Source organism: Melospiza georgiana, chromosome 6 (assembly GCF_028018845.1).
Source record: "Melospiza georgiana isolate bMelGeo1 chromosome 6, bMelGeo1.pri, whole genome shotgun sequence".
NCBI lineage: Eukaryota > Metazoa > Chordata > Aves > Passeriformes > Passerellidae > Melospiza > Melospiza georgiana.
In genome coordinates, this window is record NC_080435.1 from 17,344,321 (window position 1) to 17,357,308 (window position 12,988).

Sequence of the window (12,988 nt, forward strand, 5' to 3'; positions counted from 1 at the left end):
GCTCAGCGTGGCCAGGCACTGCCTGTGACTCAGGGCACTATTTTTGATTCAGCTAGGGGAGAAAGATACGTGATACAAACCTCCCCACCCCACGGAGGAGAACTATTAAAAGAGCAGAAGACATTCCTGAGAGGCTGCAGATGCTGCTCTGTCCTGCTCTGAGCGCTGCAGGGTGCCTGCAGAACATGCTGCATGTTCTTTGGCTTGTGCTCCTGTTTTAATTTATAGTGTGACTTTGATGAGTTATCACAGGGCAATGACTCTGTGAAACTCTGTTCTGTTTGAACAGAATTTCCAAAAATCAGAGCGTGCAGCCCCTCTCTGCCACTTGCCCCTGTTACATTTGTGCCTGCCTTACTCAGGAGTTGAAACGCAGATGACACCACCCCGTGAGCTTTCCTGACCAGCTCCTCCCTGCAGGGCTGAGCAGCAGTAAATGGCAATCCCATCACAACTGGGGGGTCTAGGGGTGCCTCGTGGCAGTGCCCCCACACAGAACCTTGTCCCCTCTTCCCTTCCCTCACTGGGAGTGGGGCTGCACCCTTCTCCTCCTCCAGCTGCTCATTCAGGTGGCCAATACTTGCTCAGGAGCTTTGCCTTTGCTCTCTGCCCAAGGGAGGGGAGGCACAGGATGTAAATACCATTATTGTTGTTGTTATATTCACCATAATGTTATTCCTGAGTGGAGTTGGAGCACTGAAATTAACAGTGAGCATCAATGAACTTCAACTCTAGGTCCCATTCTAAAGCCTGGGCCTTCAAATCCAAGAAGGATTGCCAGGGAGTTCATTAGCACCAGGATTTCCCTCTTAGGGCTGGGCACTATTAGGTTAATGGGGTGGGCAGCTGACTCAAATAGCCTCTGATGGGACTTTCCTGCAGCAGTGATGTTGTTTCTCAGCTTCAGCAGTTCCTGGGAACTTGTTCTTCTGCTTTGTGAGTAAGAATCTTGCTTTATTTCCTTTTCTCAAGATTGAGGGAATATGGCCCTTGTGCATGTTTTATAACCTTTTGCTAAGGCATTGGACTTTGTTGGACGTTTGTGTCATGGTCTTGCCATGTGCATGAAATGTTGTTGTAGTGTGGTGAGCGTTTGGTCTTTTCCAAGTGGCAAGGGACAGGACAAGAGCAAAGGGCTCAAGTTATGCAGGGGTGGTTTAGGTTGGATATTAAGGAAAATTTATTCCCTGAAAAGGCTCTCAGGCATTTGAGCAGGCTGCCCAGGGCAGTGTTTGAGAGCTGTATGGGTGTGTTGCTGACTGACCTGGTTTAGTGTTGGAGTTGCCAGGGCTGGGCTAACACTGGGACTTGCTGATCTGAGGGTCTTTCCCAACCTAAACTCTTCTCTGATCACAAGTTCTCAGTGTCTTCTGGTGAGTGTGTGCTTACAGTAATGGTTCAATAAAGTTGTTAGTTCCAATTTGGCTTTACAACGTGAGGAATAAAAATTAGCAGGGTGATGTTTCTTTCCTGGGGTAGGTGGAGAAAGGACGCAGTGAGATGAGCAGGAAGATCAGAGTGATGCTCTTAAAGTTGTACGGATTTTGGTGGAGCAGAGTGCACAGAGAGCAGCTTCTATGTGGAAAATGATGGCAAATTCTTATCTAAATAATAAGCAGTAAGCAAATATTTTTCCAAAGTCAGCATCTGTCTTTAGAAGTGAATTTGGAGGAAGTAGCTGCTACTTTCTCACAGATTTTTTTCTATGGAGTGTTGTTTGGATAGTCTACATTTAGAAGCCACTTGCTTTACTAAATGGATGCTTTTGACAGTGATATTTGATTATTTGGTTTGAAAGGTTGTTCTTTCATGTTTCCTTTTTAAAATTAGGGTTGTTATTAATTTAATAGACTCTTTTACCTGCTTTCTTTGCTCATTATTGTATGTGGCCTGAAAAGCGTGTCACTTTCTGTTGTGCTCTTGTTTAAGGAGAGAAAGAGAATTAAAAGTTCCCCAGCATGCCCTAGCCCTGTTCTGACACATGGTCAGAACTCTTGAATTACAATACTACCACTCAAGGTATTTCAATGGTATCACAAATGTTTCTCCTCTGTGGAGCTCTGTGCTCATTGAAACATCTGTTTTCTCCTCTAAGTGGAGCTAAGTTATTTAAGCTAAATTCTAAAATTTGTGTTTCCTCAAAAGTCTTATCTTCAGTAGAAACTCACACCTGAACCTACATTCTTCACTTGATTTTCTTTTTGCAAGTTATATAGGAGATTAAACCAGACCTATCCCTATCCAGTCCTTGTTTTCTACTTTGGGTGTCAAATGGGAATAGTCCCTTAAACCAGATAACTAAACTCGCCCATTTTCTCTTTCTTGCACACACCAGAAGTGAGTATTTGTCACAGTGGCCTTTGGATGTGCAGCAGTGCACTTTCATCTCCAAAGTGGGAATGCTTCCTGGCTGGGTGGACCAGGACTGTTTATTTTCATTTTTCAGAGGGAAGTGAATAAATGTTTTGGCAGAAAAGCCACTCCATAAATGTGTCATATTATGGCTGAGTGGTCTGTGTTTTACTATTAAAGCTGTAATTTCTACATTTCACTGGTGTCCTGTAATATTAAATAATTACTTGAAAAAACAGCTCTAAATATAAGACTCTCTGCAACCTTGTTCCCATTGTTTGGGCTTGGCCTTGAGCAGGCCAGGTGTGAAACTTGTGTGCTCAAGCCCCTTCTCTTTATCTCTGCCCTCTCAGGACTGCCAGAGATCCCTTACCTTCAGCTGACTTGCATATGGAAAAAAACCCAGCTTGGTTTAAAAACTATTAATATTAACCTGGAGACAGCTTGTGGTGATGGATAATACAGATTCTGCCTCTTTCTTCCCATTCCTTGTGCGTGTTGCTGGTCCCAGACCTGGAGTTCTGTAGGGCCAAGCAGCTGCTGACTCCTCTCACTTACCAGATGTTCCAGATGTTTGCCTGCTGAGGTGAGGATTGTGCTCAGGGTGATATTATCAGAATGACCTTTGCAGGTTTGTTCTGTTCTAAAACTATGAAGATTCTGTGTTTATAAGATTTGCTTTTTAGTAGGTGCAGTTTATTAGCAGCCCTGTTGGCTTCTTCTACAAAGAAGCAGGAATTAAATTAATTGCAGTAGCAATGTTCTTACACTGACCTGTTGTAAAGGGAGTCAGTATATCCATAGAGAAATCCTCAATCTCTCATTTTAAAGTATTTCCCAACTTACACCAGTCCAGAAACATTTTTAGTGATTTTGCTCTCAGTATCCAGTGCTCACTGCTTTTCCCATTGGCTCTCAGGGAAGCTGCCCCAAAGTGTGCTAAATTCAACAGATGTCATTTCACTGGCTCAAAACAGTCTGGATGTGGCTCAGAGAGTGCCTGGCTAGAATGGTGTGCTGGTGCTCACATTTCATTCATTTTCCTGAAACAGTTTTAATAAATGAAAAAATACTGAGCAGCGGTTGTTGGGAGATTTCTCTTGATCCTTAGTGAATTGGAGGTGCAAAGTTTTGTTAGTTTGTTTTTGGAATTTACTTTGTAGCTACAGCTCATTCATTTCTGCAGGGGGGTGGAATATTTTGCAAATTTCCACATTTTCTGACATAGAAAAATACTTGTTTAAAGAAATAATGTCCTTTAGGTAACACTCTTTAATAACTTTGTGGGGTCTCTTATTCCTTTATCCAGCCACAGTAGAAGAAGCTTGAGTGTTTGCAAAACTAGTACCCAAATTTAAACTAACTTCTAAAAGGTAACAAATATTTATAAAATAATACAGTTTGCCTGCAAGAGTGAGTTGATAAGCTTGTTCTTGTCTTAAGAGGGTGTTTGTCAAGTTCTTTTTCTGGCAGCAGGAGTAAGACTAAAGTATGATTCCTATCAACATAATAGCAATTAAGCCCTTGACTAGAGCAGGCTGTTTTCAGCCCCATCACCATCATCCGCCAATTAAAACCTTCTGCTACTTTGCTGCAGGAAAAGGAGAAGAGTTATACTTTGAGAACAAATTAGTTAAGAAGTGAAGTTTGTTTTTTAGCTAAAATACCCCAGCAAAGGTTTGATGCCAACGGTTCTCAAGTGTGAAATGCAAAATCTATGCTGCTTTCTAGCCTCTAGGATTTTACAGCAGGGTAAATATGAATTTACATCTTGTGGTTGAGAGGGGAGAAGGAAAGAGAAATCGTTCCTGTCAGATGTGATCTCATGGAAAGCAAATTGGTGGTGGAATGGCTGGATTAAAGATAACAGAACTCAATTTGTGGCTTTTATTCCCCAACCACTTTCAGCATTTCATAGTGGGGAATACACTATTCTTCAGTCACTTGAAATAAAGCAATTGAAGCAAAGAAAAAACCCAAGTAAAACTCAGCCTTTGTTACCCCAGTTTGTTGGAGATTTTGTTGAGATTCTCAATAGCAAAAATAGCATCCAAGTGAACCCATCTTGTGGAGCACTGCATGGAATAATTTGATATAAAGCTGCAGCCAGGGTGGGCTGAACTGTGCCTGCAGTGACTCGTGAGTTACCTTTCTGGCCCAAGTGACTCTGTACAGCTGAAACAAAATTGCTGCCCCTCACAAATTGCATCAAGCACTGCTCTGTGCTGCCCTTCCAGTGAGAGAACAACACAGATTTATTTTATGTGCCTGACAACCTTAGCAATCTTTTTTTTTTTAATAGGTTTCTCCAGACTTCATATATTACTTTGAAAACAGCATTATTTTTTGACAAATATGAAAACTGTAGTGTCATCTGAAGCACAGGATAAAGGTAGAAGCAGTTGCCTTAGTGGCCCAGTAGCTCTTGTTTATTATTAATTTTTTATATTTATTCATTATATTTATTTATTTTAAATATTATAATTATTATAAATATATTTATTATTATTTATTGATTATGTCCTCCTCCAATAACCACTGAATTTTCATCTCTTTAGGTCAGAAATCACTTATTCTCTGCACCCAGAGAGACTACAGAGTAGTTCCTACTAGATAAGCAGATAAAGATGTGAAAAGGAGATCAAAGAAACTTGATTATTTATCTCTTGGTATTTATATATTTGGTTATTTATAAGGGAAGCAAGAGGAATTCCATTTCAGGTAGAAATATGAAAAACAATAGGTTTTTTACAGCTTAAACACAACTGAACTTCAGTCCTCTGGCTATGAAAATGAATTTATTTATATTAATTTAGTACTCATCCAGCTACAAGGCTTATGTAACAAATGTACCATGTAATTACCTATTTTATTTTCCCCAGTTTATGAAGTTCCCAGCTTCTCCTTGCCAGTCCTTCTCCTGACCCTGAAACAGCTATGCCAGCACAATTTAAAAACTTAGGAATTACAAAGTGCAAGTGGCTTCCCTGCTGCAGGAGGAATAATCTATTTACTGTCTCTAAGACAACATAAAGGGTCAATGTTATCCTATTAAAATATGCTTCCTCAGGAAAACACTTAGCAAATTCCAAGAGATATTTCTTGAAGCCTTCAAAGATAAGTAGACCACAGTGGACAAGGCTCTCTGATTTTCAGTAGGGTAAACAGGAATACAGATGCCATGGACGCTTTGGAATTGTCAGGCTTTGAAAATCTCTGGTTTTTAAGCTTAATCTAATCCTCAGGTCAGATTTAGATCTACATCTACATTTTTCTTCTCTTTTCTATGCATTGTTTTGCAAGTGCAGTGCTCTGTAGATGTCTCACAGTGGGACACCCAGGTCTGTGTGGGATTCTATTGGGTTTTTCCTAAATACTTTATTAAGAGAGTTTGTGACAAATCCTTGGAGATCTTATCAGGAGCAGCACTTGTGTTGCTCCTTGGGTGCAGCCCTGTCCAAACTCTGTTCCTGGTGTGTCAGTGTTTGTAAAGCTGCACTGAGCTCCCCCAGGGCACTCTTGCCGTGTCTGACTCATGGCAGAACCAGCACAGCTTTACAGGCACTCTGTCCTCTCCAGATGCTTCCAAAGAGAAAAGCACAAACACCCTGCCCAAAGGAGATAGGATAAGAGAATCACCTTGCAGACCGAGAGGATTTCCTTGCAGTACCCTTTGGGTGTCCAGCATCAGCAATGAGCTGTCTGTGGGGCTGTGAAAATGGAATTTGGTTGCTTTGCAATGCAGTTTTGTCCCCGGCAGCAAGTAAAAGACCTTTGTCTTGAGGATCTGCAGAGGATCCATCTGAGAGCTACTCAAAAAAGATGAACTCTTTAGACAAAAAGATGATTTTTGCCTAAAGAGTTCAATTCCTTCAGGAAAGAAGGAATGGGCTGTGCAAATTGAGGAGCCTTCACAGCAGCTGGCCTGTCCATTGAGCACTGCACTGCATCCAGCTCTGGTGGGGCTAAAAACCAAATCACCAGATTTATAGCAAGTTTTATCAAGAGAAGAGAGCACAGCAAGGTGCTGATTGAGGGTGTCCCCTCTCCCAGCCCCTGAGCACACAGCCTGCAGAGGAGCCCATGCTGGCAGCCCAGAGCACAGGCAGAAATGGGATTTGGGCAGGATGGGCTTCATGACTGCACCCAGGGCAGGTGTTAAATTCCTCTGGAGAAATACCCAAAATGTGTTTGCTTTTCCTGGTTTGGCTGTGACCAACAGTGCACAAAAGTCTCATTGTCCTCTGTGTGTGTGTGCCTGAAACTGAAAAGCTTTCAGGTCCCCCTGGTTCTTTAGCAGAATTGCTTTGTCCCTGCTTTGCATGTCAGAGGAAAGTGTGTACCTCCCTTTCTTGTGGATATTTCTGATAAAAAGTTGTAGTAATAATGGTTTGGGATGAAAGCCCACAAGCTCGTGATTCAGGGCAGCTCCTTCCAAAAGCTTCTTTTCTGTGCTTCCTTTGAACAATGTTTCTTTTTGAGGAGCTGTGAGGGAAAAAGGGAAATACCCTTGTGTGTGGATGCACACTTACCCCAAGAGTGGGACAGCCTGCTCAGCTTCTGGGAGCCTTGGGGAGCCATGTGGGAAAGGGAGCTGCATTTACACAGGGGAAGTGCCTGCCTGAAATAACCTGGAGTTTGCTTTGTTTTTCCCCTGAACTCATAAATGTGAGTTGGTTGTTCACTTTATAAAGGTTTAGATACTGGACTGTGATAGTGCATTAAGGTATTTTATTGCCTTATTGCTTTAAAACATGCAGTTACAATCTCTTAGTTGAAAAGCTGCAATTATTTAAGTAAGCCTTTAGTCCACCACTGTTGCCAGATATGTGACTGAGGTCAGCTACAGGCAAAGATTGTTCTCTGTGAATTTGTTTGGGAAAGGGTTCTTTAGATGCATGAGTTTGTCACAGTTCAATAATGAAGAAACCATGTCATCAAGGAGTTGGGAGTTTCACTTTGAAGTGCTGCTGATGACACCTGTGCCTCAGGCATGAGCAGGAAGATGTGCATGTGCTGGTTTTGGGTCAAACTGCATCTATTCAGCCAGTCAGCTATGGCAGCATGTGAATGCACTGCCTCTGGTCCCAGCACAGCTTTTTCCATGGTTCATAACTGCTATGTTGCAATATGTTTTTTGAGGGGCTTTGTTTTGTTTTTAATTTTTTTAAAAAATGCTCTGTGCACACTTGGTGCCACCCTGGCTTTGTCCCGAGTCTCTGAAACGTTGAGGAGCTGTCTGGACTGAAAGCTGAGCCCTGATGAAACATGCAGGAGCTGCCAGGGCCAGGTCTGCAGTGCCACGTCAGGCACAGATGGTTTAGCAATCTCCAGCCCCGCTGCAGCTGCCAGGGGACCAAAGGAAAACTTTCTGCTTTTAAGCAAACGGGAGCAGAGGCGTGTGAGTGTTGCTTTTGGGAGCTGGGGTGAAATCCCAGTAATGGTGAGGAGCATTCCAGTGCTGGCTGCAGTTGTTCGTCCTTCCCATTAGCCTCAGAATAAAATCATCTGCAGGAGCAGTTCTCAGGGTAGAAATTGTAACACAGAATTGAAATTGAGACTCTGGCAGCCACTGATGTGGTTGGTAGTGCTTGATGTACAGGAGAGCTCAGCCCAAGGGGAAGGCAAGCAGCTGTTAATCCAAAGACTGAGCCAAATGAAGTGCAGCTTGGGGCCTGTAAATAATTAATAGGTAAATTAATAAGGACTGTTATGGTGAAACTATCATTACCTGTGGATTGAACTAAATACTTATCAGGATGGATAACTGGCTGGTTATTTTTCTTATCTGAAAACAGAGTAGGAAGTTCAAATACAGAGTCATTCGTATTTATAATATTCAATGAACACAAATTAATATCTACAGCACTTAACTTTCCTCTTGTTAAAAAAATGCATAGAAAGAGGATTTTTAGGCTAAGAATTATAAAGCTATTGTAGATGAAATTGAGTTGTGGCTTTATATGCAGTGAGCAACATGACACTGAACATGGAAATTGAACTAGGGATGAAGGCAAACTGCTCATAAATTTAAGGTATGCCTGGATGGCAACTTCTTATTCTTTAATCTGAGGTCTCATATTTAACAGGATGATTTTTATAAGTTTTCTTGGCTGTTCATTGGTGATCACACTTCCCTGGGAGCTTCAGAGACCAAGTGAAGCAGCATGCCTAAGCTGGCTTCAATATATGGAAATTTTAACTTTAGAGCTCCTGAGGGGGAAAAATTACAACTTGCATCTCCCTCCAAAGTAGCTGTTTATTGAGCAGCCTCTGGAGTGACCATGATAATCTTGTTTCCTCCAGAAAAAGTACAGGTGTTGCTTTATTGTTTCACTAATAGGTAGGAGCCTTCTCTAGGACTGTGTTTTCAAGGTGTAAATGTAAACAGTGGTTTTTCATGGTCAGTATCTTGGGTTCTAAATACCAGCTAATCCTCACATTGTTCCCCAGTTGTGGTGTACTGCAGTGGGAGATGAAGTACAGAGGTGTCTATTCAGGGAGAGCATCATTGGCTTAGTGCTCGTTTGCACTTTCAGGGTGTCTTTCAGAAGGAACCAGCATAGTGCAAGAAATGCCTTCTGTCGAAGAAAAAAAACCAAAAGCCCTTTTGGAACACGGCAGCTGCTGTTGTTTGGCTTTTGAGGGCTCATTCCCTTCCCAACATCCCATTTTACTGCGCCGCCCCTCTGCTCCTTTATCGGCTGCGGAGAGGGCTCAGCAATGCTTGTCTTGAGACTCCCTCTAGTGAGGGAATGGTGCAGATTTCTCCGAGACATCCGGAGGGTTTGTGGCGATGTTGGGGCGGTCACTCTGTGCGCTGCTGAAAGCCCTGCCCGGGTTTGCACTGGCAGGGTTTGCACTGCCCGGGTTTGCGCTGCCTCCGGGGCTGCGCTCGCCTTCCCGGGCATGGGAATTGCGGGAAATGCCGCTTGCTGGGGGCTCCATGGCTGAGCAGCTCATCCTCTCCTCCTCCTCGGCGGGCCCCGCGTTTGTGCACAGGGATAGCCTGGGATGGGCACAGAGGAGCTGGAGGGCTGTGCCTCCATCCCCTGTTCTGCCATGTCCCTGCTGACAGGGGACACAGAAAGGGAATCCTTCTTCTCGGCGCATTATTAACAGCAGTGATAAGAGAGTGAGGGAGGGTGTGAAGTGAGATATTGGGGGGGAAGCTGTGCATTGCATGCCCTGGCACCTCCCTTGGCACAGAATGGCTCTGTGGGCAGTTTCTCGGGAGAGAGCAGCTGTGAGCTGTTATGTGTTTAAGGAAATACACGTTTGAGTAAATAGGAATTGTTTGCACGGGGACTGCTGTGCAGTCACTCAGACTCACAGCTGCTTGAATTGATGGAAAAGGGGCAAAGAATGGAAAGGTCAGTTCTGCTGTGCTGCTCTATCCCCACCTTTGTCACTGACAGCTACACCAGGTTTAGAAACTGAATTATCTCTGAAAAATTATTCTCCCTCACTGATATTGTACCTTACCACACAAGCAAGTAGGTAGGGTGTTATTTAGCAGGTTTTTTCATAGTACAATTATAAAAACTGTTACTACTGAATATAACCTAGTTCTGGCAAGTGGCGCTTTTAAAGCATTAGGTAACATTTAAGGCATTAGGTAACTGTAGATGGTTTTGATATTTTCTGCCTGTGGATGCATAAATAATAGGACTCAACTCACTCCCTCCTTTCTCATTATGTAAAAAATAATTCATTTCTAGAACTGTAACTAAATAGTGTTGCTGTTTTCAGATGGAGCTCCCATTTCACAGCCTTGGTACAACTGGGACCAACCCTAGGGACAGCCCTTGGCATCTGCTGCCTACTTGTGCATAAATCACCAAAGGACAAGCCCTACTTCAAAGCTTTGTTTCTTTACAAAACCCTACCATGCATCATATTTTCCCTAGTCCAGATAAATTCATGAGATGGAAAATTCTAATGTGGCTGGATAGGCTATCACATCCTGTGGATGTAGGAGACACCTTGTCCCAGCCATTCTCACATCCTGAAGTGGCCAACACCTGACTAGGAATGCAAAATCTAGGCACAGAATGCAACCTATAGAAGAGTGTGTTACTAAGGCCCTGGGTGCTTCACCTTCTCTGGAATTTCTGTTTTGAATGTGAACAAGTCAGGGAACTGTGGGGTGGTGTTAGGAGTTTGTAATGCTGTGGCACAGTAGGATTTTAATTAGTTTGGTTTGTGTTTTTATGAATGTAGAAAATTGAGCATTCGAGTACCTAATTAGTGAATAGCTACTGCAGTGAGGCAGCTGGTGCCAGGGAAGAACACAACATCTCTTACATCTTATTTTAAATTCACATCATTCTAGGAGGTAAGAAATGGAGGGCAAACAGGAAGGACTCCTAAGGAGGCCTCAGGGTGACCCAGTTGTGGCCTTTCACTGCTTGAAGGGAGCCTGTGGGAAAGATGGAAAGAGACTTACAAGGGTGTGTAGTGACAGGACAGGGGGAATGGCTTCAAACTAAAGAGGGGCAGGGTTAGATTAGATATTAGGTTAGATATTAGATATTAAGAAGAATTATTCACTGTGAGGGTGGTGAGGCCCTGGCACAGGGTGCCCAGAGAAGCTGTGGATGCCCCATCCCTGGCAGTGTCCAAGGCCAGGCTGGAGGAGCTCTGAGGAACCTGGGATAGTGGGAGGTGTCCCTGCCCATGGCAGGGGCTTGGAATGAGATGAACTTTGAGGTCCCTTCCAACCCAGGCCATTCTGATTCTATGAATACAAACCCAGCTCTTGCCCACCCACTAAAAATAAAACACTAAACCTCTGTCACTGTGCTGAGTTTCAATTTAATCCAGTTAAAAACTAATCTATACAGAGTGGGGCTTTTTTTTTTTTACATATATTGCACCAGAGATATGAATTTGTACAACATTAACCAAATTTTACCCCTTCATCCTCCTACCAAAACCCCAGCCAAGTACAAAACTGAATCTCTGCATCTTTGTGGTGCAACTGGTGTCTGTATAAAGTCAGATACAGTTTTGTTGTAATCGCCTCCTAAATGAAAAGCAGAATACAGGCATAAGCACTTGTGCCCATGATATTCCAGTCCCTTATTTCTCTGTGGTTATAACTTTCCACTTCCCAAGTTACAACAATTCTTTACAAAGCTCTGGATGTTTCCAAATAAATGGGATAAGGGGGACAATTGCCAACAGCAGAGTCAGGACCTTACAATCAAATGGAAGAGGCTGCACTGAAACTGAAGCTTGAGCATTACATTACAAAGCTTTGTGACATTTAATGGCATCTTAGGAGGCTGAAGTAGCCTGAAGGAATGATTTGTGTGGTAGAAATGCCTTCACACCAAAGCTTTCAGTCCTTGAATCTCTACAAACATCTGTGGCTGTATCACTTGTCCTCTGCAAACTTTCATGTGAGATGGGGAAAACACAGAAAGGTTTCCCCTTGTCTTCACCATGACATTTGAATAATTCCCTTTGTTTCCCTCCTCACCCTGTTACCCATGATCAGGCTGCAACCCCAAAGCCAGGGCTGTGCCCAGAGAAAGTTACAGCTCCATGAACCATGTCTGGGCCTCTCTGCAGACAGATGAGGCTGCTGAAAGATATTTCAGTCTCCAGACAAAGACAAAATCAAACTGTTTTAAAATTGCATAGAAATGACAAACAGTGGAGACATCGGTTTTGCAAACTAAAAATGTCATCTACTTGCATAAGGAACAAAAAGAAAAGGTGAAATAAGTCAAATTGGGTGGTATAAATGAAGGAAATGCAACATGACAACAGGATAAAATAGATAAATAATCTGTTCTGGCACTGAGTTCTGCTGCATTGTGTGGAGAACATGAATATGCCCAGGTCTGATGCAAGAAGCCTTGAGCATGGGAGGAATGTGCCTGGCTTCTATCAACCAAAGTTCTTCAGAGTGAAAAATCTCCCAAATGTCAATACAAAATGTTAGCAATTGCCCTCTGGTTTTTTGAGTTTGCCAAAAATATTCAAGTCTTATTCTGAAAGGAACATCTTTCTCTAACAGATGTGCTTCTGTTTCTTTGCTCAAGCCCCAAAATATCTCTTTTAATGCCATTGTCAGCAGTTAGCCACAGAACAGGAAGGAAATGCAAAGGATGCAGGCAGAGGTGTGTGAATCTGCTCAAAGCCAGCATTATACAATCACAACAATCCCTGTTTAAAAAACAAAACAAACAAAAAAACAACCACAAAAAGCCAAGCAAACAAGGAAATCCACACAGGGTTTACACTATAGGATAGTTTGTTTGAAAAGAATGAGAAGCAGGGACACTGGCACAACTTTTCAGCATTATAATAAAACTGACATGAAAATCAACTTACTCTTGTAAAATCTTGGCTTGCAATACTAGGGACCTATCCTGGTTCAATACCAAAATAACATAATCAAGCAGCACCCCTGGCTTGGGACACTTCTTAACCTTAGACCAACTGCTGAAAGACTCATAAGAGTCACCAGTGAGAGCCTTAACAAATCCCAGATTCATGTCTGGGAAGAGCTCTCTGAAGCACATGGTGCACTTTGAAAAATCTGGTTTTATTGTAGGAGGTAGGACAATTGCACAGAAAAAGACAGTGAGTCTTGTTCTGTTTTGCACAATATTTCTATCAA